At 38.7% G+C, this 22,185-nt stretch overlaps 1 long non-coding RNA gene across 1 annotated transcript in view; it reads right to left on the minus strand.

Annotated features, from left to right (window-relative positions):
- The window catches only part of LOC132656004 (uncharacterized), a 38,492-nt gene extending 18,961 nt beyond the window's left edge, over positions 1 to 19,531 (minus strand). The window contains exons 1-2 of the long non-coding RNA XR_009593961.1: positions 19,426 to 19,531; positions 17,760 to 17,810 (exon numbers count right to left, since the gene is read on the minus strand). This is a non-coding gene — a long non-coding RNA (uncharacterized LOC132656004). The remainder of the gene's footprint in view (positions 1 to 17,759; positions 17,811 to 19,425) is intronic.
- Between the last annotated feature and the right edge of the window lie 2,654 nt (positions 19,532 to 22,185).

A 22,185-nucleotide genomic window follows, 5' to 3' on the forward strand; every position in this document is an offset into this window, starting at 1 on the left:
CTTTCAGGATGGGGATTGAGGATTTTCATCAGGGTCCTCCCTCTTGATTAGTTTCTTTAGTAGGTTTATCCTAGATTACATGTCTATATGAGTGAGTATATACTGTATGTATCTTTCTGCTTCTGGGATACCTCACTCAGGATGAGCTTTTCCAGATCCCACCATTTACCTGCAAATTTCAAGATTTCCTTGTTTTTCATTGGTGAGTAATATTCCATTGTGTAGATGTACCACAATTTCTGTATCCATTCTTCAGTTGAGGGGCATCTAGGTTGTTTCCAGCTTCTAGCTATTACAAATAAAGCTGCTACAAACATGGTTGAGCAAATGTCCTTTATTACATACTTGAGCCTCTTTTGGATATATGCCTAGGAGTGATATGGCAGGATCTTGAGGAAGTGCTATTCCGGGTTTCAGGAACTGTGGTTGATGTTAGATCAAAATGGCATCATGACATTGTCTCCATAAGCAGATAAATAGACTAAAATTTTAAGGAGAGTTTTCAGACCTTCTCAAAGATTGAGGTCTGTCTGACCCAAAATCTCAAACAAGTAGCTGTCATTGGTCTATCCTTCCTCAAGACAAGAAGTAATATAAAGATAAACCAGAAAGTTACAAACATGAACTAGAGCTTGGTGTTGACGTTTCTCTAAACCTCACAATTGTTCCCCTTCCTGTGTGTTTGAGCCCTATGCTTGACCTCCTCTCTCAGTGTGGCCTTAATCGCTCCAGAATAATATCATTATAGATTTTAAAGAGAACCAAAAAACGACAACAAACAAAGAAAGAAACAAAAAGCAAGTCACAACCAGACTAGGAGCAATGATGCTATTTCTTCAAAACATCTGAAACGTTTGCTCATTTTATATGAATCTATATGAGAAACCAAGATATAGTAAAACATTGGCCTTGTATTAGCCCTTGTCTACCTGTGGAAGCCTCCCAGAGCTCAAGGAGTTCTTCTTCTTAGGCATTCCTATAAAACCTTATTTTGTTTTCTGAAGTAAAATTATAGTTTACTGAGAATGGTCATAGCACATATTAAAGTATCAACACTAAGGGGGTAGAAAGAGAGAGAGGTAGAAACAGACACATACAGAGAGAAGGATTTAACTTAAGAAGAACACACACCAACACACAGAATCCACCTTCTCAGGAGACAAGTTTCATAATGTGTTTACATGTGATTTGGATTGTTTTGAAATTATGTTAGTCAAAGTCTTAAAAGATTAAGTAAAAGTATTTTGTCATCCTATTTTTATATATGGTACTTTCTTTAGAAAATGAGATGATAAGGTGATTTATAAAAGGGTTAATATTTATTGTCAACCTGACAGGATCTGGAATCAACATAGGCAATAAGCCTCCCACGCCTGCCTGTAAGAGGTTATTTAAATGAAAGAGGCTTCCAGGCATGCCTTCGAGGGATTATCTTTATTTAGGTTAATTAAGGTGGGAAGACCCATAACGCAGGCACCATTTCCTGGACTTGTTTCCTGGACTGAGGAAGTTCATTTTGCACAGTTAGTACTCTGTCTTCAGACTGTGAGGAGATGTGACCAGCTGTGTCAAATTCCTGATACTGGGATTATCCAGGGGCTGTACCTTTAAAGAGTGAGCCAGAACAAACCCTCTTTCTTTAGGTTGCTATTGCCATTGCATTTTATCACAGCAACAGGGAAACTAACTGATACACATTCAGGATTAGTGTTTATATAGAGGGTGATTAGATAAACTTTTAGGACCAAAAAGTCAGAGGAAACTTCCTATGCACAAGGCCAGAAAGTCATGGCATATACTTCAACTGTAACATGGGTTCATAATCATCTCAGTGAGCAGTCCTGAGAGGTAGCTTTCCTGACACATGTAGTCTTGCTTTTCTTGTCTTTCTGACCCTACTCACCCTATGAGATTTCAATTCCTTAATATTAGGAGTTGCTTGAGGCCAACGTTTACTTTTCTGAACTTCTTACTCTAAAAGGGGAATGAACCATTTTAGAGTGAAAAGTCCCAACCTGAATAATCCAAGGGGGACATGAAAAGAAACAAAACAAAACAAAACAAAAAACAATACAGGCTTGAAGATGAAGATTTGAAGAATATGAAACAAACCACATGGTTTCTTGAGACATCAAATTACATAAACAATAATAAGCAGGTATAATTGTTGAGCCTAATCTTAACATGATTTTTTTTATCCTTTGTTGCTTAAGAAGTGTCTTACTAAAACTCATAAAAACTCAAGGCCAAACCCAAGGCAAACCATGGGGACACGTTTGTAGTTTAGAAAGATTAAAAACTTTAAACACAAAAATTCAAGAAGGATATGCAATTTGATAACCCATGTATCAAAACAAACGTATTAGGGACTGAATGAATGGCAAGGGTGGGTGCAGGGCTTTGACCTTCACCATCAGGGATCAGCCCTTGGTCTGTCTACTGTTCATATAGTCACCTTGCTTTGCTTGAGTGTCTCTTCATCCTCTGCCTTGTTCAACAAATGCTTTGAGAGGAATTGTTGCTTCTATTACCCAGCCTCAAAGCGTAGCAGTGGGGGGATGCAATCTTATTTCCCACTCTGCATATGAGACAACAGATGCCACCTGGAGATTAACTTTCATTTTTCACTTCTAATTTACAAATTTAGAAAGTTTGGAATCTGACACAGTAATGTTGACAAATTTCTTTGTAAGCCCCTTCACATCTATTTTGACTTCCATATAAAACTCAAATCCCAAGTTGCTAGAATGTGCATTTCCAAGGAGTTCTGCCTATTTGACTGGTCTGCACATCTCCTGTGTCATTATCAGCCCTCGTGTAATTTGACAGGTTTGAGATATAGACCATGTCTGAAAGAATGGAGGTGATCATAGAGATGGTGTCTGCCTCACTCTCCTAAAATCCTAATGATTACAGATATCCTTTCTGAGCCCTAGATGCAGATCCAACTGAGAATATTAGATGAATTTTTGAGACCATTACTGAAAACTAGAAGGTGTGTATTTGAAAAAAGAAAGGCTCTCAAAGGGATGAATAGCAGTTTCCAATTTATGCAGAGAGCAACCAAGGCATCTGGAATGGTGTACACAACTGCAGTTCCATTTATCATCATTCTGCTCTGGGAGAGCTCATGCAGCCCTGAGGACTGCTCATCACATTTAGACCACACTGGTCCACGGAGCCTGCTTCTACCTTTCCCTTGACTAAAGCTGCCACTGAAAGCTTCACTGGAAAACCAGAAGAATTTTCTTCTGTGAGCCACATCAGGTTCCTTTTTATTTAAAGGTTCACATATTTTCATGGGCTTTTTAATGAAAAGAAGATTCAGTGGCCACACATTTGAGATATCAAGAAATGCTGTAGCTCAAAATAACTAAGATGATGTGTCAAAGTAAATCTCTACAACATTCTTTTAAGCAATCACGGTTTTGGAAGATGGTAAAATCATATCCAAAATGGTACCAATTCTGTTTAAACTCATCCCCTTCTATTCTTCATGTCATTTCTGAGATACACAGACATATTTAAAAAACTAACTCTAGTCTCTTTTCAAAACTTAATTTCACTTAACATGACAACAAATTGGTCAATATGTCTACCCTAATGCATTACCATATTTTTATCCATGTGTGGTAAATTCTAACATGTTAAGGAATAATGGTCTCTTAGTTTTCCCTGACATTGATATAAAATAATATAAAATAATAAGCCCAGTTTAAGAGATTTCTCGAAGTATATGTGTGTGTGTTTTGTGTGTGTGTGTGTGTTATGGTATGTGTGAGTGTCGTATGTGTATGTTTGGGTATGTGTGTGGTGTGTATGAGGTATTTGGGTATGTGTGTTTGTGCCTGTGTATGTAGTGTGAGTGTGAGTGTGTGTGTGTGTGTGTGTGTGTGTGTGTGTGTGTGATGGTGCGTGTGTGCCACAGAGCACAGATGGAAGTCAGAAAATACCTCTTGAGAGGTTCTCTGCTTCTATCTTACAAAAGATCCTGCCACTGAACTCAGCCTGTGCTCAAGCATCTTAAAGGCCCAGGTTAGCAGATTTCTTTTCTAAACATCAGTTGTGTTCCAAGAGATTTTTCACCATTCCTCTTATTACCACCAATTACTGAAGTATGCAGTGAACCGCTTCCTCCATCTAAGCTGCATTTCCCCCAGTTTATAAAATTTTCCAAAATACTGCCACTTTCTGGAGTCTACATATGCAAAACATGAACTAGGGTGAGGAGTATTTCACATTTAAACCATAGCACCTTGGTTGAGTCAACAGCCCCATAAGCCTAGGACTTAGATTTTCCACAAAGTAAGAAACAACCACAGAAGACCGTGAATGCCATGAACACTATGGAATCCTTTTGATAAGAAACACCCATTCATATGCCTTAAACTTATCTTTCTCAGAGTCTTATTGACAACTTGTAGATTTCCTATTTGTTCTGTTTCTCGTAGTACAAAATGACTCACATGACTTAATGGTGTTGATTTTTCCTCCCTTCCTTCTTTATTGTTTTATTCCACTCAGCTCTGCCCAGAGTTAAAAGGAACAGAGAAGAGCACACAACCCTATATAAGAAAGAATTTAATATTTATTTAATACCAACTATATAGTAAAACACTTTCCATACAACATTCCAAACATTCTTCATAATTATGCAAATCAAATCAAATTCCTATTAAGTTTAAGGATGATCTTAGAAACAGAGGAAAAAAAACCCAAAAACAGTTAATATTCTCTTTTATACATCCAGGGTAGATAGGCACAAGACTCACCCATGTATATCCCTTCAGAACACCTGTTTCTCATCAATGTGGTAGGACTGCCTTATGTAAGCATAAGGACAACTGAATGTCAGATCGGCAAGATGTGAGGAACATTAGCTTCACTGGAGGGAGACACCTGGGCTCCAATGAGAAAAGGTGCTGGGGCTCCACTGGGGAAAGATGCATGGGCTGAACTGAGGGGCAATGACTGAGCTCCCCTAGGGGAAGATGCCAGGTCTCCACTGGGAAAGATGCCTGGGTTCCATCGGGAGGAGATGCCTGAGAGTCACTGGAGGATACACCTAGATGATTTTGGGGAAGATGCCTGGGTTCTGCTAAGGGAGACACCTGAGCTCTATTGGGAGGAGAGCCCTATGTTCTTTTGGGAAGATACACTTGAGATCCACTGGGGAAGATGCCTGGACTCTACTGGGAGAGGATTCCTGGGCACTACTGGAGAAAGACACTTGCCGTCCACTGGGAAATGACTTGATTATTTTAGAAAATGCATGCCATGTCGGCTGCAGAAAGGCTTTCACAACACTGTGGCTTTAGCTATGCATGTGTACAGTGTTGGACCTGACACTTGCTCAATTTGTTAGATTAATGGACTCATTCAAATAGCAAGGGCCTTAAACAGCGGGGGACTGATCTGCTAAGCTCTCTACAGAGGGATTTATAGGCGACTTTTCTTATCATCGATGTGTCATGACTGATGCTTGTTAGTAAGATTGTGAGCCGTATGCTCAAGGACCTTTGGTTCTCTGAAGAAGCCAGACTGTGAAACCAAGGTGTGATTATAGCCAATCACTGTCTTATCAGGCAACATAAACTAGAGATTGTTTCCCATGTGCAGTTCATGACAACTTATGGTTGGCCACCTGTCTCTGTTTTATTGCCTATTAATCTTCAATATTATACTAGCTGGCACCATAAAGCTAGCATTTGGAAACCCCAGTACGTTAAAGAACTGTAGCCCCACAGACCCTGCCAATTTCAATTTCTTTAATGTTTAGGGTCATTAAGTGGAAGAAAGACATCGCTTCAAAGTCATTATACTTCCGATATTCAGACAGAGCAGCAGCTGTTCTTGGCTGTTGTGGTTCAATTCTTCAAAAAAGACTTGAGTTCTGGACTTGAAGGGCTAGGCTTGACAAACGTCATAGTAACAGTTTTCAAAATGGAAATGTGGACATGCTACCTCCGTATGACCTTCCTTCTCTCTTAGCCTAAAAAATTAAGTCTTTAGCCAGTGCTGCTATGTTTTCAATTTGGTGTTAGTCACCGAGGAGGCACGTGAGGAAGTCAGACATGGAGCTTCTTCGTCAAGAGAACAAGCAGTCTATGCATATTCATAAGGATCACTACAAAAGTGTCAACTAAATTAAATGAAATCAGGAAAGCATGAAGTTTCTTTTGTGTGTTCTTACATTTTAACTACACAATAAGTGATATGCTTCATATTTATTTATTTAATTTTTATTTATTTATTTATTTATTTGTAAGACAGAGTTTCTCTCTGTAGCCTTGGACTCACTTTGTAGACCAGGTTGACCTTGAACTCACAGAGATCCATCTGCCTCTCCCTCCCAGAGTGAGATTACAGGTATGTGCCACTGTGCCCACCTAATGATAAGCTTTTTGTTTTAGCTTTTTTTGTTTGTTTGTTTGTTTTCCCTCTGTTTCTAAGATCATCCTTAAACTTAATAGGAATTTGATTTGATTTGCATAATTATGAAGAATGTTTGGAATATTGTATGGAAAGTGTTTTACTATATAGCTGGTATTAAATAAATATTAAATTCTTTCTTGTTTAGAGTATAGGGTTGTGTGCTCTTCTCTGTTCCTTTTAACTCTGGGCAGAGCTGAGTGGAATAAAACAATAAAGAAGGAAGGGAGGAAAAGTCAACACCATTAAGTCATGTGAGTCATTTTGTACTACCAGAAACAGAACAAATAGGAAATCTACAAGTTGTCAATAAGACTCTGAGAAAGATAAGTTTAAGGCATATGAATGGGTGTTTCTTATCAAAAGGATTCCATAGTGTTCATGGCATTCACGGTCTTCTGTGGTTGTTTCTTACTTTGTGGAAAATCTAAGTCCTAGGCTTTTGGGGCTGTTGACTCAACCAAGGTGCTATGGTTTAAATGTGAAATACTCCTCACCCTAGTTCATGTTTTGCATATGTAGACTCCAGAAAGTGGCAGTATTTTGGAAAATTTTATAAACTGGGGGAAATGCAGCTTAGATGGAGGAAGCGGTTCACTGCATACTTCAGTAATTGGTGGTAATAAGAGGAATGGTGAAAAATCTCTTGGAACACAACTGATGTTTAGAAAAGAAATCTGCTAACCTGGGCCTTTAAGATGCTTGAGCACAGGCTGAGTTCAGTGGCAGGATCTTTTGTAAGATAGAAGCAGAGAACCTCTCAAGAGGTATTTTCTGACTTCCATCTGTGCTCTGTGGCACACACGCACCATCACACACACACACACACACACACACACACACACTCACACTACATACACAGGCACAAACACACATACCCAAATACCTCATACACACCACACACATACCCAAACATACACATACGACACTCACACATACCATAACACACACACACACACAAAACACACACACATATACTTTGAGAAATCTCTTAAACTGGGCTTATTATTTTATATTATTTTATATCAATGTCAGGGAAAACTAAGAGACCATTATTCCTTAACATGTTAGAATTTACCACACATGGATAAAAATATGGTAATGCATTAGGGTAGACATATTGACCAATTTGTTGTCATGTTAAGTGAAATTAAGTTTTGAAAAGAGACTAGAGTTAGTTTTTTAAATATGTCTGTGTATCTCAGAAATGACATGAAGAATAGAAGGGGATGAGTTTAAACAGAATTGGTACCATTTTGGATATGATTTTACCATCTTCCAAAACCGTGATTGCTTAAAAGAATGTTGTAGAGATTTACTTTGACACATCATCTTAGTTATTTTGAGCTACAGCATTTCTTGATATCTCAAATGTGTGGCCACTGAATCTTCTTTTCATTAAAAAGCCCATGAAAATATGTGAACCTTTAAATAAAAAGGAAACTGATGTGGCTCACAGAAGAAAATTCTTCTGGTTTTCCAGTGAAGCTTTCAGTGGCAGCTTTAGTCAAGGGAAAGGTAGAAGCAGGCTCCGTGGACCAGTGTGGTCTAAATGTGATGAGCAGTCCTCAGGGCTGCATGAGCTCTCCCAGAGCAGAATGATGATAAATGGAACTGCAGTTGTGTACACCATTCCAGATGCCTTGGTTGCTCTCTGCATAAATTGGAAACTGCTGTTCATCCCTTTGAGAGCCTTTCTTTTTTCAAATACACACCTTCTAGTTTTCAGTAATGGTCTCAAAAATTCATCTAATATTCTCAGTTGGATCTGCATCTAGGGCTCAGAAAGGATATCTGTAATCATTAGGATTTTAGGAGAGTGAGGCAGACACCATCTCTATGATCACCTCCATTCTTTCAGACATGGTCTATATCTCAAACCTGTCAAATTACACGAGGGCTGATAATGACACAGGAGATGTGCAGACCAGTCAAATAGGCAGAACTCCTTGGAAATGCACATTCTAGCAACTTGGGATTTGAGTTTTATATGGAAGTCAAAATAGATGTGAAGGGGCTTACAAAGAAATTTGTCAACATTACTGTGTCAGATTCCAAACTTTCTAAATTTGTAAATTAGAAGTGAAAAATGAAAGTTAATCTCCAGGTGGCATCTGTTGTCTCATATGCAGAGTGGGAAATAAGATTGCATCCCCCCCACTGCTAGGCTGTGAGGCTGGGTAATAGAAGCAACAATTCCTCTCAAAGCATTTGTTGAACAAGGCAGAGGATGGAGAGACACTCAAGCAAAGCAAGGTGACTATATGAACAGTAGACAGACCAAGGGCTGATCCCTGATGGTGAAGGTCAAAGCCCTGCACCCACCCTTGCCATTCATTCAGTCCCTAATACGTTTGTTTTGATACATGGGTTATCAAATTGCATATCTTTTTTGAATTGTTGTGTTTAAAGTTTTTAATCTTTCTGAACTACAAACTTTACATCCTCATGGTCAATATCTACTTTTAAAAAGCAAGAATTTGTTTTTCAAAAGATCCATTTATATTAATCCATTCTGTTAGCAATTGATTAATGAGTCTTAATCAGTTACCCAAAGCAGTTACAGAGACAAGTACCTTGTATTTGATGCTGAAGGCACAAACTTCCAGCAGACAGAACTGCATGCATCAGGAGTCAGCAGACCAGGATGCAAAGTTGTACTTGATACTTGGAGGGAAGAGCATCTTGGTGGGTATGACCAAATGTATAAAATGTTTCACAAACCAACTGGTCTATACAATTCTAAATATAAAATAACTATTTTGGTCATTTCTGAGCACAACTTAAATATCAACCTGTAATAAAAATATCTTTCATAACCAGACAGAGGTCACACATGCCTTTAACCCCAGTACTTAGGAGGCAGAAGCAGGTGGATCTCTGAGTTTGAGGCCAGCCTGGTCTACAGAGTGAGTTCCAGGACAGCCAGGACTACACAGAAAAAAACTGTATTGGAAAACAAACAGACAAAAAGACAAACAACCAGAAAAAAACCAACCTGGGTGTGGTGGTGCACATGTTTGATCCCAATACTGGGGGGAGGGGTGTAGGGTGCATCTCTGAGTTCAAGGCCACCCTGGTCTACAAAGTGAGTTCCAGGACAGCCCGTACTGCACAGAAAAACTCTGACTCAAAACTTGGATAGACTCTGCCTGCATCCCATGCTCCTGGGGGCTGTGACTACTGCTGCTCTATGAGAAGCTTCCCACCCTGGTGGATTTCCAAACCCCACCTGCCTAGACCTCTAGAAGAGTTTCTCAACAAGCTCTCCTCAGTCACTGTGGTGGGCATGCCATCTGTTTCCAACTAGTACCATGGTTGTTCTAACCAGATTTCATGTCAGCATTTTCCAATTTTACACATTTTAAAGAACTATATGTATACATGAATATACATTATACATGCATTTGTAAATATTATGTATGTAATTTGTAATCAATTCTCCTTTGTTATTTTTGTTGTTAGTGTTTTCGTTGTCTTCTGACTTTTCAAGTGCTTTTTCTCTGTACTTTGTCAAAGCAGACATTTAAAAGGAGTTAAGCAATTGAGCAAAAAGAAATCTAATTTAGAAAAAAAATCCAAGTTCTTGTTTAATTTCAAAGAAAGGTTGCATAATTTAGAGTGAATATAGTTACGGGAAGTAGGGAGATGGACTAGAAATATTTCTGAACTAGAGATAAGCCAGATATAATCCAATGAGCAGAAATACTGAATGTAAATCCCTGCTCTGTCCTAAAAGACTTTCTCTAACTGTTTCAAAGTGTTTTCCTTTCCTAGGCAGGCTGAACTTTTTTCTTAAAACTATTTTTTTCCTTGCACATTGTGAGTACAACTTTCTACATGGAATAAAATCAGATTCATTGTTTATTATGAGCTAGTCACTTCCTCATGTGAGGAGTACTTCAAAGGATTCTGCAAAGTTAGTAAGCTTGTCTCCGTAGAGGAGTGGTTCTCAACCTTTCTAATGCTGCAGCCTTTTAATGCAATTCCTTGTGTTGTGGTGACACCCAAACATAAAATTATTTCACTGCTACTTCATAACTGTAATTTTGCTATTGATATGAATTGTAGTGTAAATATCTGTGTTTTACCATGGTCTTAGGTGACCCCTGTGAAAAGATCATTTAATCTCCAGAGGGACTGAGACCACAGATTGAAAACCTCCGATCTGCAGTGAAAAACTCGAAGTTCACAGATCTAAAATAACAGACTGAGTCCCAAAGTTGAAGAATCAACAAAATTTTCAACAAGAGAGAGATTTTAACATGAGCTTTTTGCCTTTAAATCAAGCACTCTTGTCAAAGTATCAGATGCTTAACAAACTGAACACTCTTCAAAAATTCATGAATATTTAACAAAAATCAGATTTAGCCTGTGTGACTGATGCTTGTGCAATGTTCAAATCCAATGTAGTTTTTTTTTCTAAAATACTTGATGCTGAAATAAGAGCCAAATATAGTTAATTGGAGGAGAGTTTATAAGAGTAATGGCTTACAAGTACCATGTTTAAATAAAACAAAGATTTTTAAAAACCCTTCACAGATTAAAAAGAAGCTTCATAAAAATATGTGAAGAAATGAGTGACCAGGAACCCCACACTAACATCAGTTAGAACTAATAGAGCAGAAGGATAGAAAAGATAGTTAGTAGAGAGCGCTGGAAGTGAATACCCTAAATGGAAGAATGTGTGGCATCAGCAAGTCTATTGATTTTTGGAAAGCTAACAAGAGTTAATGGCCCAGAAAATGTGTCTTCATTTCCCTCATTCTGAGAATAATAGACTGTACAATAATAGAAGTGTTTTCTCAAATGCAATATGAAAACTCATGGGTGAGACTCATGTGAAGCAGCATTGGAAAACCATATGGTATTTATGGAAATTCCTCCCTTTGAATGCTCATAATTACAGAGTTCAGCTGCTTCCATGTGATACAAGCAAGTCACCAATAAATAAAAAAGTGATAAACCAATCTGCCCACACAGTTATGCACAGCAGTGTTAGAAACAACAGCCATTGAGAGGAGGACATCTCCGGCGACAATATCTAGAGTGCAAAGAATGTGACAGAATTTAATTCAGGTTCAGTGCTTTCAAATAATTTGTTCAGAGAGCACAACAAAATTCATCAAATATAATGACATTTATGGATACATGATAAACTTCAGAACATAATTCTAGAAAAATGGCAACTTTATTCTATGCCAAGTCTTCTCAATTCTGAAAGCAAAAACAAAAACAGCTGCTTCTGTGACCTTAGCATCAGATAAACAACACCTGAGAAGGGCAAGAAAGTCATCATTGGGACACAGAGAAACCACTTGGAAAAAAATGTTTCTGAAGGATTTCTGCTCCCCAAGTTCAGATAAAATGAACGTGGAAATCGGTGGGCAAACTCCATACTTAAGGAGTATAGAGAACAAAAGCTATGGCGATCTACGGTCCCTAGAAGGTGCAGAGACTAAAAAGTGAATCTACAGAGAAATCTTATGATCTGCTGGTCTCACAACAGCCTTATAGAAACCGACAAAGTGGGCCGAGTCCTCATTCTCGTTGAGTCCCATGGATTTCAGTTAGTCTGAGACAACCAGCAAGGCCCTGTTCGCACCTCTAGAGATCAAATCTGAGACACCTATACCTGAACCTGACCCCCATGGACTGAATGATCAACAGTGACAATTCACTAAGGGGGACCGAACAGCTAGAGGAAAGATGTACAAACAGATGCTCTGAGAGGGCATCTACTAGCAAAACAAATGCTGAGAAGGTGGGAACAGAATAATAAGCATTGGAACAGAATAATAGTATCTACGGTTGCTTACAGCAGGGAAACAACAATAGAGCAGCAGATGTGGTTGACAGTTAGTATTGAATCATTACTCCTGCGTGTTAAGGGTTAAATTTCTGCCATTCTGTGGCCACACAGAACTTTTATCAATCCATCAGTGTGTTCATTGTACATTTCTGTTCAAAGTCACCTTATGTATGCATTATGGGTCCGTTGGCATTGTGCGCACGGCCAAAGAAGCACAGCTGATGCATGAACAATGTTAATGAAACACTATTACACTTTATAGTCTGCTTGGGCTGTGATGGCACGTAAGCACTGTGCCTAGGGACATTCTAAACATGAAGACACACATACACGTGCGCATGTGTGCACACCCACATGCACACAAAAGCATAAAAGTGAGAAAAAAGTATGCTCTTAATTTAGCTACACAGAAGAAGTTTATTTACAAATGGACACTCAATCAAGATGGCAGGAATATTTTTTTAAATGAAGAAAATTAATACCTGGAGGAGAATGTGTTTCTTGTTAAGGGCATGAATAACCAAATAGAAGAAAGATCTGATACCAGCATAAAAGAATATTAAAAAAAATTGTGACACAAAAGTTAAAAATGAGGATGAAGTTAAGTTGCAGATATTATTACTATTATTAACAGAAGAATAAGAGATGGAGAATGGGCAACAATAGAACAAGCATAAATAAAAAGTCTTGATTCTAAAGCTTAAAGCTCTATGCTCGACTGACAATAGAAAAAAATTTCAAGCCAAGATTCTGGCAATATTCTTTGTATCTTAATCTGGGAGACAAAGAGAAAACATTTCTAGTTTCCATACAGAAAGAAAAACATAAAAAATAAAATCATCAAACTGGAAGAGTACTTCTCATGCAAAGTACCAAATTACAGATAAGAAAACAGCTTTGTGAGGCCACTCAGTGAATGAACTCTTGGCAAGCCACAAGGAATGAGATCTAGTTGGTATGAGCGAGAGATACCTGCAGACATACATGGGTGCAGAAAGCATATTATTCACATGCCTCAGCTCAAGGAAATACTGACGTAGAAACTCTAATCAAATAATAAATCAATCAAGTGAAAGATCTCAAGGCAGATGAGAGATAAGAATAAGAGTAAGAACTAAATGAAGATGGAAGCAGGGAAAAGAACTATGTCATTCCCTAAAGTATTGGAATAATAGCACACACACCACACATGTTCTGAAATAGTCATGTGCTACAATAAAGTATGCATAAGCCAATAAGGAATAAAGTTATTCTGTGAATGAAATGCCAAAGCAGGAGATATACCAGAAAGGAGGTATAAAATGGCTCGTAGTTCTGAGCATTAAGTTAAAAGAAATCTGTGGGGAATTGCATTAAAGAGCCTTGATGAGCAGTAATAACTGATGACTTTGTTCAATATACAGTACAGGAAGAAGGATTTTGAGATACAAGAATAAGTTGGTGCTGGCAGCAAGAATCAATGACAACATGCATTCTACAATAGCAAGAGGCATAACAACAGCATCATAATAACACAAACAAGAGGAGGCTCTGAAGATAAAGCACAGCAAATGTTTAAATGGTAAAAATAATAGATGGTTACTCTGAAGTAACCATTGTCCCTCCTGTAAGGACAATGGAGTTTCTGAAGATTCTGGGAGGTAAAAGAATCCCAGAAGCTTGGAAAGCTCAGGAACCTTGCAATATTCAAAAAGTTACAAGGTTCACAAGATTCCTTCTAAGGTTGTGAAAACAGTAAACAATTGATGAGAGATGAAAGGCTTTCTTCCAAGAGGTACCTGCTTATTGGAACAGGGGTTTCATGGACGCAGCTTTTGTGGGTCACTACCCATGTTAGGTAGATCTTTCAGCTGCCTTTCAGTCACACTTGCTCACATAAATTAACACCCATTTATCTTGTAGGTAACCTGACATTTGTTCACCAAGCTAGTGTTGGTGAGTTGTTTTTTCGGTCTTTTCATCAGTGCGCTATCTGAGATGATTAGACACTTGTTTACCTATTCCCAGGAAAAGCCACACAATGAAACTGACAGAACCAAAGACGAATTGGGGAACAACAGCTGTGTGGTCCCTACGGTGCATGATATGACAGTTAACTGAGACATCAGTCGAAGGGGGACGTATCTGCAGATGCGACCCTTTCCCCCTGTGGTAATGGAAAAATGCACCCTCTTGATGTAGAAGAAATTACATGTTCCCTGCTGTGAGTGATAAATCATACAACCAACACTGCTGAGCTGTTTAAAGGCAGCACATCCTCAGGGGCAGGGGAAACCCCAGAATGGCTGTCTTTCTCTACATGGTGTGGGGTGCCGTTCCCCCTTGAAGAGTGGGGTCTTGAACATGACTATTAGATCACCAAAAAGTGGTTGATAGGGAAGAGAAGTGGCAGCAGCTGTGTGGTCTTTGCAGGGGGCAATGAGGCTTGAAATGGGTGTTTACCAAGAAAGAACTTGCCTATGTGAAGGAGGGACTACAATGGGAAAGGGACTACAATGGGCAGATACTGTCTTTCTTACAAGCCCCTGATTTGACAAGAGAGGCAGGGGAAAGGAGGCTAGAAGGTGTTGGCTTTCTAGTTTTTACAATTGACAGACATGAGGAACAGTGGTACACATTACATCTATACTTATGAGTCTTTCCCAGGGCTCAGAGACCTAGAACCATTGAAAGTATTGGACAATAAAGAGGAGAAGAAAGATAACATTTACATGAATAAGACAATACTCCTCAAGTTCAACTTTTAATACAGAAGAAGGGAAAATATATGATCTTCGCATACAGATAAAGATCTTAATAAAAGCGAACTTCTTGAGTTGGGTGAAAAATTTTTAAACAAAACATGAGGATAGACAATGTAAGTCTGAATTCTGCACTAGCAGAGAAAATGAAAATTATAACTGCTTATCACACAGTGACACAAATGCTGCACAGTCATAGGCAATGTAACAAGCAATCCCTGGTGGACAGGCGCCAATGAGGGAACTAGGTATATGGAAAGCAGTGTTTAATACCAATTTCACTGGGTCTGAAACTTTAAGAGACAACTTAATTCAGCAGTGCCATAAAGACTCGTATCTTTGCTGATGAAACGTGAACTTCCTTCATGAGCTTAAAAGGTCCTGAGAACTCTGAATGGCTTAGGCTGGCATGTGAATAACATTCATAAAATGCTAAAACAGGAGAGGAAGCAAGAGAAACAACCAAAGGGGGCTGTCTAGGTTATTCAAAGGCAAATGTGGACAGATTTGTGCCAAGCTACAGTTCTTGTTTGGGAGTGTGGTGGAATAACAGAAATCCAGATGCTGTGCTACTGATCCCCTGAAAGCCTTTAAAGTCTAGCCATGGTTCACTGAAGAGTGAATAAAAGAGCTGTACAAATGAAAATAATTAGGATTTTCCTAGGGGGAAGCAACTATTTTCCCTCTCCTCACCTCTAGGGAATGTTGTGTACATTTCTCCCTGCAAGAAAATGCAGTAGAAACGAAGATTGTTCATCCAAACTGGGGCCCTTTTAGCAACCAGATGTGGCCAACGAAGAGATAATAGGCATAAAACCTGCTAGAACCATGAAGCCAGTTCCATCAGTAGCCTCAGCATATACTAGTGTCCATAAATACTAGAATGGCTGTGGCTTAAGGAGGCCTGGGCATGGTAATATCTTCTACCCATTCTGATTGCTATATGTCACATAGATTTACAGTGTGAAGGAAAACAGTTGACGTAATTGATGGTACCCTTTAGTGCTATACTGGACCTTACTAACATTATTTACTTTACTACCCTGTTATCTGCTGAACCCCAAGACCTACTGGTATTTTCTTAAAGTACAAGGCAGTGAGCCTTCAGAAATCCTTTATAAAGAAAGAAAGGTTTCATTATATTTCATTATGTAATGCAAATTCCTAAGTGACTTGTAGAACTTAAAGCACCTTGAAAAACTGTAGAAACAACAATAAAAGTCTGAATAAAGGTACCATGTTTGATGGGAGAAATACCCCCAAGAGCTATATAAGCTGTCAGATGAAAAATCTTAGTGTTGAGGTGGGTTACCTCCTTATGGGTTGTTGTCCAGGTAGGACTTTGAAACCCTTGACATAATGAAGCCTATTACAAGTGCTGTAGATTTCATGTAACAACTAGTCAATAGGTCTCTACTGCTGAAAAGAGCATATACTTTGGTCACAGGACATGATGAAATCAAACTGAGACTGAGATAGAAGTACCCTTTATGATTGGTTAGCTTTCATAATGACAAAGGTTGTTATGTAACCTACTCAGAGAGAATTGTCCACTGACAGTCCTGGTCAGTTGGAGATCAGCCTGTGTACTGCACTATCAACATGTTAGGTAAGATACACCCATTAGTACAATAGTGGCACAATTGTTATGGGTGCAGGCAACTTCCTTCCACCACATCATAAGGCCTTCTTACAAAAATACACATTTGTCTGATAGTGTAATCCAGAGCAAAAACCTGGGGAGATCTTGAGCCTCAGTGTAGAAGCAAACTGCTCTTTTGTCTGTCTGTTTGTTTGTTTGTTTGTTTAATGGGTGTGATATGCTTGTCAAATTGCCTTCTAAATATTTGTGTTTATGCCCATTAATTCTTGAAGCTATTAGCCTCAATCATCTTTTTGTAGGGAGAAGTGATTACTACTGAAACTCATAACTGGTCATACTTCTAAAAGTACCTAACTTATTGTAGCAGAGCAGCTTGAAGTTTGACCATGAACTGATGAAAATAATTAAACATCCATATCACTCCCTCCAAAGGCTTAGTGAACATTGCAAAAAAGGAAGAAGGAAAAACATGTAAGAGCTAGAAGTTAAGGAGTGATTTCTATCTATTTTCCTGAACTGAATACTCTCTCTTGAAGGAAAGGGGAAGATTTGTAAGACCTAGGGAGCTATCAAAAACCAGGAAGCTCACAAAATGTCAAAAACTAGAAGCCTAAAAATTACAAGTCTCAAGAGTCCCCAAACCCCAATAGACACACATTTACATATGTAGTAAATAAGAGCTAGGAAATGGCCTCTTTCCTGAAGAGCTGCCTGTAAGTTGAGCAAGGAACTCTGGGGAGGCAGCTTGCCTGAATCATCACCCTTGATAGGGTGAGCCTTCTGATGATGAAGCTGCCTTTATGGCACCTGTGCTCACATAAGTGGCCTCATCCCCGGTCCTGTGAGTTATCACCAAGATCAACTGGGGCTGAACTGTTTCCTTGGTCATCAGTGTTGTACGTACTATAAATGGATGTTTTTCCTTGTCTCCAAATGTTACTTGTTTATATGCTCTATGTGAGTGGGCAGAGGCTTCCAAGCTTTAAAAACAAAAAACTAAACCCATCTCTATATTGATAACAGAAAATAAATTCCAGATAAAACAATGCTTAAAATAACAAATGAGTAAACATACCAGGCATACACTAAGAACACCATAAAAGCAACTGGGACTCTATAACTTAAAAAAAAAAAAAAAAAAAAAAAAAAAGATAAAAAAATGGCAGCTTACAACTCTCTTTAACTTCAGTTTCTGACACTGTTTTCTTGCCTCCTCGGGCACCTGTCAATCATAAAAATAAAAATTATAAAGAAAAGACAGAATCTATAGTTACATTGATCTATGAAAAGGATGGCAACAATACAAAGGAAAGTGGGTTCTCTTCTCAGGAAAGGGGAAGCAGGAACAAAGCAAGATGTTGCAACAAAAACAGAACTTTCGAGTCAAAACTGAATTTAACAACACACATGTGTTCAAATTAACGATTTAAACTTTAGTTTTTAATAATATATCACTAATATATATAAATGCTATGTGATAAACAGAAATCTATAACCTTAAATAATATGAGTGGCTTAACCAGATAGACTTATAAATACATATAATTCTACAGAAAATAATAGAGATGTAAATAAATCTTTAAAAATGAAGATCTCTCAAACAAAATGAAAATCACATTCAGAAATAAACAGACAAAATGGACAAAATACCCCTCAAAGGATTAGAAACACTGTTCAAGATTCACTATAAAGTCCTCAAAATTAGATTACTTCTCAGCTGGGTTCATTGTAGCTTGTACAGAGCACATATTTCCAAAGCTCTTCAGAAATATCAGATGATTTAATAAACATCAAAAACTCAACAACAGAGAACTCTCAAGCCACTATACCTAGGATAGTTGTGAACTCAGCCCAACACCAAATTGCTAACTTATTTAAAACAATTTTGTTGCAATTTTTAAAATTCTAATTCGCTTGGGTAGTTCTCAGGCAAGAACTTTGTAAGTGACAGCATGTCACAACATCAATAGGTTGGACACACATGGAAACCTTACAAAATCCTTCAGACTATACAGTAAACAGTAATTACTAAAACTACACATCAGTCTGATATAGGACCCGGGATACAAATTTTACAATGTTAACAAATAAGATAAAGCTACAATGTGGTATTGTTCACTCAGAAGTGCTCTACTGGGGAATGCAGTGATGCAGTAATAATAGATGTCTTCATGCAAAAAATATATTCTGCACTCTCTACCAGGAGCCCTGCTACATGGCTCATAAGTACCAGCATTTGCTCTCTCCTCTAGTCCTGTTTAGTTATTGCAACCATAAATATCATTGAATTTTGAAAGCAAAAAAAGCCACAATATAAAAAGACAAGTAAAGATCCCATTTTACACATATAACAATAGATGGGGCTGGAACCCTGCCTAGAGTTTAACTTCTAGCTCCTGTGTAGGTAGGGGAAGAGAGATGAAGGGAAAACCATAGGAACAACTGCTGGAGAGAAATTGACACATTTCTGAAGCTACTGTGACTTTAAGAAAAATACTGACTGAAAGTAGGCAATGATTCACTATGTAAATCCATTTCTTCTCAGAGGATGTTTAACATGATGAAACTCTGAACGCATTACTCTGAAATCCTGCACAAGATAGGAGGCCGATTAATCCCATCAATATTCAACATTTTGAGTTCTCACAAATGCAGTGTGACATAAAGTGACACAGTAATTTAAAACACTGTAAAGGAATCCTCTGAGACAATGCCTCAGCAGCTCTAAATGCACTCTGACACATGACTGCTTTTCCTGCTTTCTCTGGTATCAGCACCTTTGAGATCCTGACATGCTGCCATTGCCCTGACCCCACTTCCCACTCCATCGAGCTTACCATGTCTTTGCTCCTCCTTGCACTAAAACACATGGAATCTGGCTGGTATCACAGACCTCTGATCCTCAAACCAGGAGATGGAGCAAGGTGGAGTTCTGAGTTTGAGGCCAACCTGGAGATATGAAGAAAACAAAACAGTGAACTAATAGGTGGTGGTGTGGGTTTGCTTTCTTTCCAGTCTCCAGTCTGCTCGTTTATCCTTCCTATGCTGTGGGTTGGCTTTTTTCCCTACTTCTCAGTCCCAGAGGATTCATATAAAGATCACAGACAGCCCCAATGCTTGTGAAGTGTTTATCTGCCATTGTGCTCACTCTGCCGTATGAGTGATCTAGCTGCCAAGATGTTCTCCCTTCTAAGACACAAGACTTATCTCCATAGCAGCCAGGAGTGCTGGATGCTCACATTTGAATTTCTTACCAAGAATTTCCCAAGGCATCTTACCCAAGATAATGTCCGCTTTCTAGAGGCAACCCACATCCAGTGACTGATGTATCAATGGGGATTGTGAAGGCTAGGATCTTTGCACCAACTCGGGAGGTCTCTGAATAGCCAAATATCCCATGTTCTCTTTTGGGCACTGTTCCTTAGCAGTGTACATCAAAGTCCTCTTCCTAAAAATCTGTCTCAGGCTCTATTTTCCAGGGACACTGACCTGTGATAACAAGCCACAGTATTGAGAGTGCTGGTCATCCCAACCTTCTGACACCATGTTGCTTGGCTATTATGGTCTCCTCCTACAGAACAAGCCTCCTTTTCCTGTCTCCTTTGTGGACTACTTTAATGTCCTTCAGATCCTAATGTCCTAGCCCCTCCTCCAATCACATCTTGTTCTCTCTCCATCTGCATTCTTTGCTTGGTGATTTCATTCACTGTGTGGCTTAAAAGATCATATACATACATACACATATACATATATATGTGTGTGTGTGTGCGTGCAAATGTCTGTCTTCAGTGATAAAAATTGCTCTTCCCACAGCCTCCCTATTTAAATTAATGAAAAAAACCATTCTTTCAGTTTCCCAAACACAAACCTAATTTCTAATCATTTCCTATATCCCTACATTTTTCAGACTCACTGTCCAATCCAACAAGAAATTTGTTGGCTCTACATTTATATGTAGATCTCTACATTTATTTTATTCAACAGAGCATCCACAACGAATCTTTCCAAACACAAGTTACAATGTGTCTTTGGTCTGCTGACAAATATGGCAATGACCACAGCAAGCATTCAGCTCTCTGACTTCACCATTGCAATCAGTCACGTGAATGCTTCTTTCCCAGAGCAGAGCGTGTCAGCTGGCTTTCTGTTGTAGCTCATGTATACAGAATCCTGTGGTCCCACTAGGCATCCAAGAGGTCCAGTGCTGATGTGCACAGTGAATATGTGCAAAGATGCAGAGCAAAGCTAGTCAGGAAGCCAGGGAAGGAGTGAGGTAAAGGAAGAAGAGGACATCAGCATTCTTTATCTGAATAGAACCATTTTTCTTAGTTATAATCTGTTGAACATAAGCATTATTTCCTGTTTGAGTTCCTTTTCTGTTCTGGTCCCTCTCATGTAATTCATGCTGTTGCTTTAAACAAACAAACAAACAAACTTTGCCAAGAAAAAAATTCCTTAACATCTCCTCATCTGTCTTTGCCTCCCTTTCTCTCTGGCCCTCTTTGTCCTCCCCTGCCCCAGCATACCCCTTACAAAGAAAAGTTAGATTTTTTATGATCTCTCCTCTTCCTCTCTCACCTCTTCTGCTCCTAGCCCATCCACCATCCCAACATTCTCTCCAGTCCAACACAAACACTCCATTCTAACTTTCCTGTGTTACTGTATTAGCCACTTTGCAGTGTTAGCTCACCCTAGCAGTCTATCTTCTTCAGAAAAGCAAACAACTTGGGCTCAGCATGCAAGAATCTAGAGAAGCCCTGCTTCCAAAGAAACTCCAAAAGGGACTCTGCTAACAGCATACGTTCCTAGATTTGTCACACTTTTGCTCATGAAGGAAGGTGACTGTTCAGTCATAGGTCCATATTGTGGGTCATGAGGCTCTTAATGCACAGATGCACCAACTTCATGTAAAGAACTACACTTTAATCTGACAGAAAGGTAACTGCTGTCTCCAAGTCAACAAAGACAAATTCTTGTGACTGACACCAACAGGAAACAAGTTCTTTTGAGGATTAGGTAATAATATATAAAAAAGTTAATAGCCCCAAATCTAATGTGTTATTCTAACATTGCCACTCGAAACTCCCAATGGAACAAATACGCATATATCTATGTTTTATGTATGTGCACGTAATTGTAAATACATATGCATATGTATCACAAAGTTTATTACTTTTGTATTGATTATAAAGTTCAAAAAAGGAAAAAAAACCTAAATAGGGACCAGGGAGATGTCTAAAAACACTTGCCCTGCCATGTATCCAAAATATGCACAAGTATACAACAAGGACATTTGCTCAACCATGTTCATAGCAGCTTTATTCTTAGTAGCCAGAATCTGGAAACAACCTAGATGTCCCTCAACTGAGGCATGGATACCGAAATTGTGGTATATTTACACAACGGAATACTTCTCAGCAATTAAATACAAGAAAATCATGAAATTTGCAGGCAAATGGAGGGAATAGAAGAGATCATCCTGAGTGAGGTGAACCAGAAGCAGAAAGACACGCATGGTATATACTCATTTATAAGTGGATACTGGACATATAATATAGGATAATCATAGTAAAAACTGTACACATAAAGAAGCTAAA

Source organism: Meriones unguiculatus, chromosome 8 (genome assembly GCF_030254825.1).
Source record: "Meriones unguiculatus strain TT.TT164.6M chromosome 8, Bangor_MerUng_6.1, whole genome shotgun sequence".
NCBI classification, from domain to species: domain Eukaryota; kingdom Metazoa; phylum Chordata; class Mammalia; order Rodentia; family Muridae; genus Meriones; species Meriones unguiculatus.